Raw genomic sequence first — 9226 nt, forward strand, 5'->3', positions numbered from 1 at the left:
AAAAGCAAGGCCTCGCGGGCTGCCACTCACAGTGCTCCCTCCCACCTGGGGCGGGCGCATGGCTCAGCGTGACCAATCAGAGGAGGCCCTGTGCCGATCACGTGACTGGGTTTGACAGCGCTGGGCCAATCAGCCTTCTCAGCGGTGGGACTCTGGTGCCAGCAGAGGGCGCTGTGGTCTTTAGTGCGCCCGGTGGGGACGGGGCTAAGGGCGAGGGTGGAGGTCAGGGTCAGGGTCAAGGTCGGGGTCGGGGTCTGGGTCAGGACTGGACTCGTGGGCTCCCCTCCTCGGGCTGAGGATGACGAGGAGGGCCCGGTGCAGGGCCCCTGGCCTACTCCCATCGGAGCCCTCAAGTGCGGCTTCCGTTTCCGCGCAGGCGGCGGTTGCCTCCCGGGCTGTGCCGGGGACTCGGTGCCGGCGAAGGAGGGTTGAGCGGGGCCGCAGGCGGCAGGCGTCCACCTGGGGAGCCCACTCTCCACTGTGGTCCGCCTGCCGCAGCCGGCGCCCCTGAGAAGCGCAGGTGCGGGCTGGTTTCCAGGCCGGCGTGAGGAACCGGGGCCGACCCATCACGGGGCTTCCTACGCGAGACCCTGTGCCGTGCGCCCCACGGGGAAGTCCAGATTGGAGCGTGAGTGAGACACGGGGCGGGGAGGGTTGTGGTGAGAGCGATGGGCAGAAGGGAGGCGGGATTGCGGCCTCTAGAAGGCGGGTGGGCACCGGGAGGGAGCCAGGCTTCGGGAGAGTTCTGCGAGGGCGGCGGGGCATTGCCGACTGGCGCCCACCCCCTCGGCACAGGTCTGAGCTGGTCCCACATTGATTACTCGGATGCCGTTTGGAACCCTCAATATCACATCATTTCCAAGAGGCCCACAGCGTCCCGGCTTTGCTGGTGCCTTCCCTCACCTTTGTCTGTTCCTGGGGGTCCAGGCTGGCCGTGGCTCACGCAGCCTCCAAGACGGCTCCTGTGGTCGGTCCCCTTTCCCACCACACTGGTTTGCAATCCTTGTCCATAACGTAGGCACCGGGTCACCATGGCCGCAGGGTCACCATCTGGGAAATGCAAATGCAGCCTGCATCCAGGGAGAAGGAGCATGAATGGGGTCCCCTGAGCCCGGGTGGAACAGGTAGCTGGGCCTCACCGGCCAGGGTGAGACCTGGCTCCATCTCCCTGCTGGGCGGCCTTGGCCTCTGCCCACAGCCAGCTCTCTCCCTTTGAGACCCTGCTTCCTGCATGTGGGCTCACTGCCTGGGTTCTGGAGCTTTTGACGGACGGGAGCACTGTGAGTGACAGACAAGGCGGCTTCAGGTGCAGCATGAGCGTGGTCTTCCGCCCAGACTCCTGGAGGGCTGCTGACCCAGCAGCTGCAGGACAGGCCCTGACATGGCTTCAGTGCCCCAGGTGGACAGAGGTGTCTGTCTACACAGCTTTCCACAAATCCCTGAAGACAAACATGTGGCCGGAGTGGAGAAAGCTGGGGGCTGGGGAGGGGACAGGGGGCGTGTGAGCCTGGGTACGGGCTCCATCACACTGGTAACTCCTAAAAGTAAATGGGGGACTTAAGCCATTGTCACTGGGGTATTAAAGGAAACTGTGACGAGCCCAAAAGCCACAACCAGGAAGAAATTTATTGCACAAAATGTTTGATGTTTTATTTTACTTTAACTCTTTTTAATGAGACGGAGTCTCACCCTATCGCCCAGGCTGGAGTGCAGTGTCTCCAACCCAGCTCACTGCAACCTCCGCCTCCCGGATTCAAGTAATTCTCCTGCCTCAGCCTCCAAGTAGCTGGGATTACAGGCACACGCCACCATGCCCAGCTAATATTTTGTGTTTTTGATAGAGATGGGGTTTCACCATGTTGGGGTCTCAAACTCCTGACCTCAGGTGATCTGCCTGCCTTGGCTTCCCAAAGTGCTGGGATGACAGGTGTGAGCCACCAAACCCAGCCAAAAAACATCATTCTTAACGAATGTCAAAACACAACACGCTGATCAGAGAAATGCAGATTAAAATCACAGTGAGATACAAGGTACCACCACACCGCTGCCTGTGTAACTAACATCAGCAGGGCAGACAATATCAGGTGTTAGTGAGGATGAGGAGGAACTGGAAGCCTCAGACTGTGGTCAGAATGTGAAATGGTGCAACCGCTTTGGAAAGCGGTTTGGCCATGACAGAAAAAATTAAACACACACCTACCATGTAACCCAGCCATCCACTCCTAGTGTTTACCCTGACCTTATACACAAGTGTTCATAGCAGCTCTATGTTATGAACTGGAGGAAGCAGCCCAGATGCCCACCAGCAGGTGAGGGGTGCACACGCGGGGCACCCAGACTGGGGGGCTGCTCGGCAGTTGGGGGGTAAAACTGTGGTGCATGGAACAGCACGGATGAATCTCAAATTGCCATGCTGAGCCAGTGAAGCCAGTGTGTGCTGCTGACTCCATTTCTATGAAATTCTAGAAAGGTCAGAACTAATCCATAGTGACCAAAAGTAGACCCATGGTTCCCTGGGGCTGAGATTGGATTTGAGATTGAAAGGAGCCTGGAGGAACTTTCTGGGTTTCTGAGATGCTGGGTAGGTTCTGTGTGTGTGTGTGTGTGTGTGTGTGTGTGTGTGTAAGTGGCAAGATCTCGCTGTGTCACCCAGGCTGGAGTGCAGTGGTGCAATCACTGCTCACTGCAGCCTCAACTCCTGGACTCAAGTGATCCTCCCCTCTCAGCCTCCCGAGTAGCTAGTGTTCTGTGTCTTGATTGTGGTGGTGGTTCCACAACTGTCAGTATTTGTCAAAACTCATCCAACTGTACACTTAAAATGGGTGAATTTTCTTGTATCCAAAGTGTCATCTTGGCTGGGTGCAGTGGCTCATGCCTGTCATCCCAGCACTTGGGAGGCTGCAGTGGGTGGATCACCTGAGGTCAGGAGCTGGAGGCCAGGCTGGCCAACATGGCAAAACCCCGTCTCTATTAAAAATACAAAAAATTAGCTGGGCATGGTGGTGGGCACTTGTAATCCCAGCTACTCGGGAGGCTGAGGCATGAGAATTGCTTGAACCTGGGAGGCAGAGGTTGCAGTGAGCCGAGATCACACCATTGCACTCCAGCCTGGGCGACAGAGCGAGACTCTGTCTCAAAATAAATTAAAAACAAATAAATAAATAAATAAAATATATCTCAATAAAGCTGATTAAAATTAAAATCCAAGGTTCTATTTGTCCCCTATCAGATGGCAAGGGTCAGAATGACTGACAGCATCTAGCTTTGCCACAGAGGCAGGGAAATGGGTTGTCATCCCCGGCCGGGGAGGGATGTATACATTGGCACCCATTTGCGAGGCTATTTGGCAATATCAGTCACGAGTTGAAATCTGCATAGCTTTCACCTGGCAATTTGTCTTCTAGGAATTTTATCTTCCAGAGGTACTTGCATAAGGGCACAAGCTACATGAACAGAGACGTCCTTTGTGGTAGCGTTTTGTTATGTTGAAAAGTCAGAAGCAACTCTTGAATGTCCAACAGTACAACTGGCCAAATACATATCAGCTGACCAACCATCCCAGTGTGCCCAGGGCGATCCCGGTATTAGTACTGAAAATCCCAGGTTCTGGGAAACCCTGTAATCCCCTCTAAATGCACCAGGGTGTGGACAGGCAGAGAAATGCTAGAAAGCCATGAAAAATGGCATGCGGGTCTCTGTCCCACTGTAGAAGATGTTCATGGGACAGTAATGAAATTAAGCCAGATGCCAAGTTGCGAGTGGCAGGTATGGCAGCACTGGATTTGTGTGTGGATTTGATGCATGTAGCTTCCACCTCTCCGCATGCGCAGAGGGCCTGGGCGTGGGAACCCGGAGCAGGCGGTTCACAGACGCCTCTCTGGAGCCTGGGGTGGGAGGGGTTGCTACTTTTTGCTTTAAATCCCATTGTGCCATTGGTTTCATTTTCTTTGTGTGTGCATGGATTTTATAATTAAAAAAATATTTCCTAAAGGAAGTGCGACCTTGATCTGCAGTGAAAGGCAGGTGGGTGGGGCTGTGGTCACGGCCGCAGTAAGGCTGACTCGGGGGTCCAAGGCTGCTGAAGGCTTTAGCAAGGGAGGGAGATCGGAGCGGGAGGGGCATCCCAGAGTCAAGGTCCGGGGCAGGCGGAGGCCACGGACTCCTCCCCTGGGGTGGAGCCCTCGCCCGGGGCCAGCTTCTGGCAGCCGCTCTAGCCCCTCTTGCGGCAGGCAGCCCCTGTCTCAACCAAAACACCGCCAGCCTGGGATTGTTAAACAAATTGACTGGCTGGGCCCTGAGCCCGGCTAATTCCTGTGTCTTAATGAGTGGGAAGATGAGGTTTTATTCATCACTGGGGCTTTAAAAATTGCAATAAAGTGGCCCACTTTATAAAGAAAAAATCAATAGCAAAAAGAAAACAGGAGTATGTAAATGGACAGGGTGACAAAAAGCAGGCCAATTACCCCAAAATGAGACGTAGTTATGGCTCCATTAACTCAATTATATTTTCAAAAGGATTTCTTACGAGGCCCCCGCCCCACCCCACCCGCACACGCCTGTAATTTTTACATCAAATTCAAGCCATTAAATTGCATTAAATTATTTTGTGGGAGAGAGAGGCGTGTTTGGGAAGACAGAGCTGCGGGCGGCCCTGTCCGGCTCCAGTGGGGGGACGGGGATCAGGGCAGGCAGGCAGGGAGCCCCCACGAGGGCCCGTCCAGGGGGCAGGCTCCAGCGATTCAGTCCCAGGAAGTGAGAGGAAGAGGAGCCGTGGGCTCTCCTGGGTGTGGAAGACCAGGGCCCAGTTGGGGACAGCCAGGCACTTGGTCATTCCCAAGCCCCTAAGTCCCCATGACATGTTTATCTCCAGATGGTTCCCTATGCTAATCCACACCCCCAGATGAGCAGCCCCAACTATGCCAGCTCACACGTGGGCACGTAACCTTGCTGGCTTCCTGAGTTTTTGTTTGTTCCATCAGAGTTAGAAAATTTAATTTTGGAGATAGGGAAAAATAAAGTTGTATAAAAACACGTCAGAATGGGGGACTACTCGGGTATGTTTGAGGCCTATCCTTTTTCTTTCTTCTTCTTTTTGAGACGGAGTCTTGCTCTGTTGCACAGGCTGGAGTGCAATGGCATGATCTCGGCTCACTGCAACTTCCACCTCCCAGGTTCAAGCCATTCTCCTGCCTCAGCCTCCCGAGTAACTGGGATTACAGGCACCCACCACACACCTGGCTAATTTTTATGTTTTTAGCAGAGATGGGGTTTCACCATGTTGGCCAGGCTGGTCTCGAACTCCTGACCTCAGATGATCCACCTGTCTTGGCCTCCCAAAGTGCTGGGATTACAGATGTGAGCTGCCACGCCTGGCCTGATGGGTATTCTTCATACCACTCCTTGCAGGCACAGAGTGAGTCCCCAGAACTCAGGGCTTTGAAGTGACACTGGGCATGACTCACTTGTTCAAGCACGGATCACCCTGCCCATGCTGGGGAGGCCGTGAAATCCCAGAGTCCATGCACAGCTCCTGGCTGGTTCTATAAATGTGCCCAGCCCTGAGGCGGTGACTGTAACCTGCTTTTCCCTGTCAGTCAGACCCTGGGGAGCTCAGGCCTGCCCTACATAAGTCTGCACCTGGGCCACACCGGCCTGAGCAGTTAATATCGTGGAGTGCAGGCAGAGTGGAGGAGGAGGAAGAGCTGAGATGTGCAGAAGACCCGCAGACAGATCCCTGGACAAAACGCTGAGGGCCACATGGCCAGGGTCAGTGGCGGTCAAGGAATATAAACCCACGGCGATGGACAAACGGTGCAGAATTGGGCTGAGCAGTGGGACTGGGGGGATCCTGAGGCGAGAGTCAGGGCCCCTCCAGGGCTCAGGGCCAGGGAGCCAGGGCTGGCACAGTGATGCTTAAACCACAAAACAGAAGAAAACAAATCTGCCCATTCTGCCTTCTGGATGTCACACCCACGGGGCCAGAGGACCTGCACGGGACAGGGCCCAGGGCCCAGGGAGTGGGCTGCCCTGGGCAGAGTGTGCAGGCCAGTTCTGCAGGGCTCCCCTACAGGGTCCCTAGGGCGCCGGCCCTGCCAGGAGCTTTAGGAGCAGCAGTGAGGGAGGAGGGAGAAGGCGGCCAAGGCAGAGGGACCGGCTCCTGCAGGGCTGACAACTCTGCATGGCCGCTTCAGGTCCTCCAGCCCCTGCAGCCTCCATTCTTGCAAAGCGCCCCAGACTGGCAGAGCCCATGCAGCTGCAAGACGGTCCCCACTTCCCTGGCAGCCAGCACACCCTCAGACCCAGTGTGAGGGTCTGGGGCAGCAGACTGACAGGGTTAGGTGGGGAAAGACCACTTGCATGATGTGCGCAAGTGTGTATATGTGTGTACATGTGTGCACATGTGCATGTGTATGTACATGTTTGTGTGCATGTTTGTGCGTGCATGTATGTGCATGTATGTGCGTACGTGTATGCGTGCATTGTATACGTGTGTGCATGTGTACCTGTGTGCATGTGTGCATGTGTGTGCATATATATGTGTATGTGCATGTGTGTGTTCATGTGCATGTGTGCATGTGTGTTCATGTATATGTGCATGTATGTGTTCGTGTGTGTATGTTCATGTGTGTATGTCTGTGTGTGTGCATGCATTGTTTGTGCATGTGTGTGTGTTCATGTGTATGTGTGCATATGTGCATGTGTGTTCATGTATATGTGCATGTATGTGTTCGCGTGTGTATGTTCATGTGTGTATGTCTGTGTGTGTGCATGCATTGTTTGTGCATGTGCGTGTGTGTTCATGTGTATGTGTGCATATGTGCATGTGTGTTCATGTGTGTGTGCATGTGCATGCATTGTGTGTGCATGTGTATGTATGCATGTATGTGTGCATGTAAGAGACAATGATACACCCTCAGCTCTCGTTGCCCCCACACCGGGCGGGAGCCGTGGACCCCAGCGTGTGCTCCCAGGTGGACGGCGAGGCCACTTAGAACAGCCCTCATCCACGCAACACCTTGGAGGATCCCAGGGCAGGAGAGTCGGTGCCACGTGCTGGGCCCAGAAGAAGGTCTGGGAGGTCCCAGGAGAGGGAGTAACACCTGGGGCTGGGCAGGGCAGGGTGAGGGGAGGCTGAGGCTGGAAAGAGGAGAGACCTGGGCAGTTCTGGGTCCCCAGAGGCCTCAGCTGGGGGAGCTGCCGGGTGCTGGGGAGAGCGTGGGTGGGTCCATCCCCACAGCCCTGCCCTGTTCTGCCAACGCTCCTTAGCCTGTGCCTTGTTACCACCCCAGGCCTCAGGTCCTCCCCACCCTCCTGAGCCTCAGGGACCCCCTCTCAGCCCCCAGCCCTTAGGACAGAGCATGGCTGTCCTCCCTGGCTGCCCGCCACCCCTGGGCTGGAGCGCCAGCCTCCTTCCCACTCCCTCAGCCTGTCCGTCATCTGCCTGCTCCTGCTGGCGAGTGGCCTCTTGGCCATGTGCTGAAAGAGCCATTGTTCAGGAGGGGATGGAGGGGAGGGCTGGCTGGCCAGGCCTGGGTACGGGTCAGACTCTGGCGTGTGCCAGTGGGTGGACTCGGCTGTCCCCTGGGGCCAGCCTGGCCGCCCGAAGGACCCAGGGGCAGCGTGGGGCAGGGGGGAGGCCTGAGTGAGTGGAGAGGCCTCAGGGAGCTCAGAGGCTGCCCCTCCTCTCAGCGCCTCGCTCCCCAGCTGAGCCCGAGGGCGGTGGAAGAAGCTGCATTTTGCCCGGTCAGCTGCTGCAGCCTCTTGTCCAGTGGAGACCCTGGGGGAGGGACGCACGGGGCTCCCTGTGCGACCAAAGAGGCACTGGAGAAGGGGCTTCCCCAAGGCAGCCTGAAGCCTCTGGCTGGCAGCAGCTGGGAGCCCCTGCTTGGGGAGCAGCCATCGTGGCGTGGCCCCTGCGTGCCGTGGCTCCTGCGTGCCGTGGCTGTAATGCAGTGCTCTGGGGCTGGCAGGGCCCGGGTGGGGGGACCAGGCAGAGCTGGACACCGGGGAGCCTCCCTGGGCAGCCTCCCGAGCCTGCTGGCCTCGCTGGCCTCAGCCATAAGATGGGTTGAGAGAGGGCAGAGGCTACCCGGGGGGACTGCGGTGAGGAGCATTTGAGCCAGAGGCCGACCTGGCTCTTCGCGGCTCCCGGGGGCCAGAGGTGCCTCCGCCATCAGAGGAGCCGGCCGCAGAGGCCTCCCACCCTGTTCCCCAGGCAGGGCCCCCTCGGGTGTTTCCAGGCCACCCGGCGCTGGGGGAGTTGCAGGTGCTGGGGTCACCTTGGAGGGGGTGCAGCCCGTCCACATCGGCTCTGCGTGCCCCCGCCCCGCCCCCACAGGCTGGCGTGGCTGAGCCCGGGCTTCTCAAGGTGAGGAGGGTGTCCTTGAATGCCCGGCCCCTCCACACCACGGTCTGTGCACCAAGGTCACGGCTGCGCAGGAAGAGGGGAGGGTGGCGGGAGGTTATGGTCTGGAGGGAGGAGGGCAGGCGGGAAATCAAAAGAGATTACATTTTTTAAAAGGTACTCTAGCTGTCGGCTGACGCTGCCCTGGTCTCCATCCATTTTATAGCCTGACGTGCCTGAGCAGCTGGGCCTCGTCCGTCAGGGACATGCGAAGGGTGCAGGCCGGGAGTGGAGCTCCCGAAGGAGTCCTGGATGGGGGCCACCCCTCCCGGGGCCAGGGTTCCCTCTGGGGCTGTGCAGGCCCACAGGAGCCCAGCCCCAGGCCGGGCAGGGGTGCTGTGCACAGGTGGGATGCGTGGAGGGAAGCTGGCCCGGGGCAGGCGGCCACTATCCGGGCCCATCTATCCCCCTGACAGGTCAATTTTCTCTCGTGTTTTACAGGAGCTTTCGGGGCAGGAAATGTGATCGGGCAGCTGATTTATCTCCTTACCTGGTCTTTGTTCACAGCCTGGTTCCGGCCCCCCACCCTGCTGCAGGCCCGAGGACGTCTCCCCAGGGGTCCCCACCTCGGCCTGCTCACGGGACTGTGCTGAGCCCAGCTGCTCTGTGAGATGAAGATAAGAAGTCACAGACGTGAAGGGCCTGCCTGGGGCAGCCTGGCTTCCCTGAGAGGACTGCACCTGGCTCCCTCCTCCCTCTCACCAGCAGCCTGCAGGTGCTGAGGATGAATGAAGGGGCTGTGTGCAGGGGTGCGGGGATGGGAAAGGAGGGACTCCCATCTCCCTGCGGGTGCTGAGGGTGAGGGGGCTGTGTGCAGGGGTG

The 9226-nt window shown here is 57.6% G+C and overlaps 1 long non-coding RNA gene across 1 annotated transcript in view; it reads left to right on the forward strand.

Annotated features, from left to right (window-relative positions):
• The first annotated feature begins 203 nt into the window (after positions 1-203).
• Positions 204-9226, forward strand: part of LOC108301689 — a 10250-nt gene continuing 1227 nt past the window's right edge. Inside the window, exons 1-2 of the long non-coding RNA XR_005199502.1 lie at positions 204-628; positions 8912-9119. This is a non-coding gene — a long non-coding RNA (TMEM105 long non-coding RNA). The remainder of the gene's footprint in view (positions 629-8911; positions 9120-9226) is intronic.

The sequence above is a fragment of the Cebus imitator genome, unplaced genomic scaffold (assembly GCF_001604975.1).
Source record: "Cebus imitator isolate Cc_AM_T3 unplaced genomic scaffold, Cebus_imitator-1.0 Scaffold36, whole genome shotgun sequence".
NCBI classification, from domain to species: domain Eukaryota; kingdom Metazoa; phylum Chordata; class Mammalia; order Primates; family Cebidae; genus Cebus; species Cebus imitator.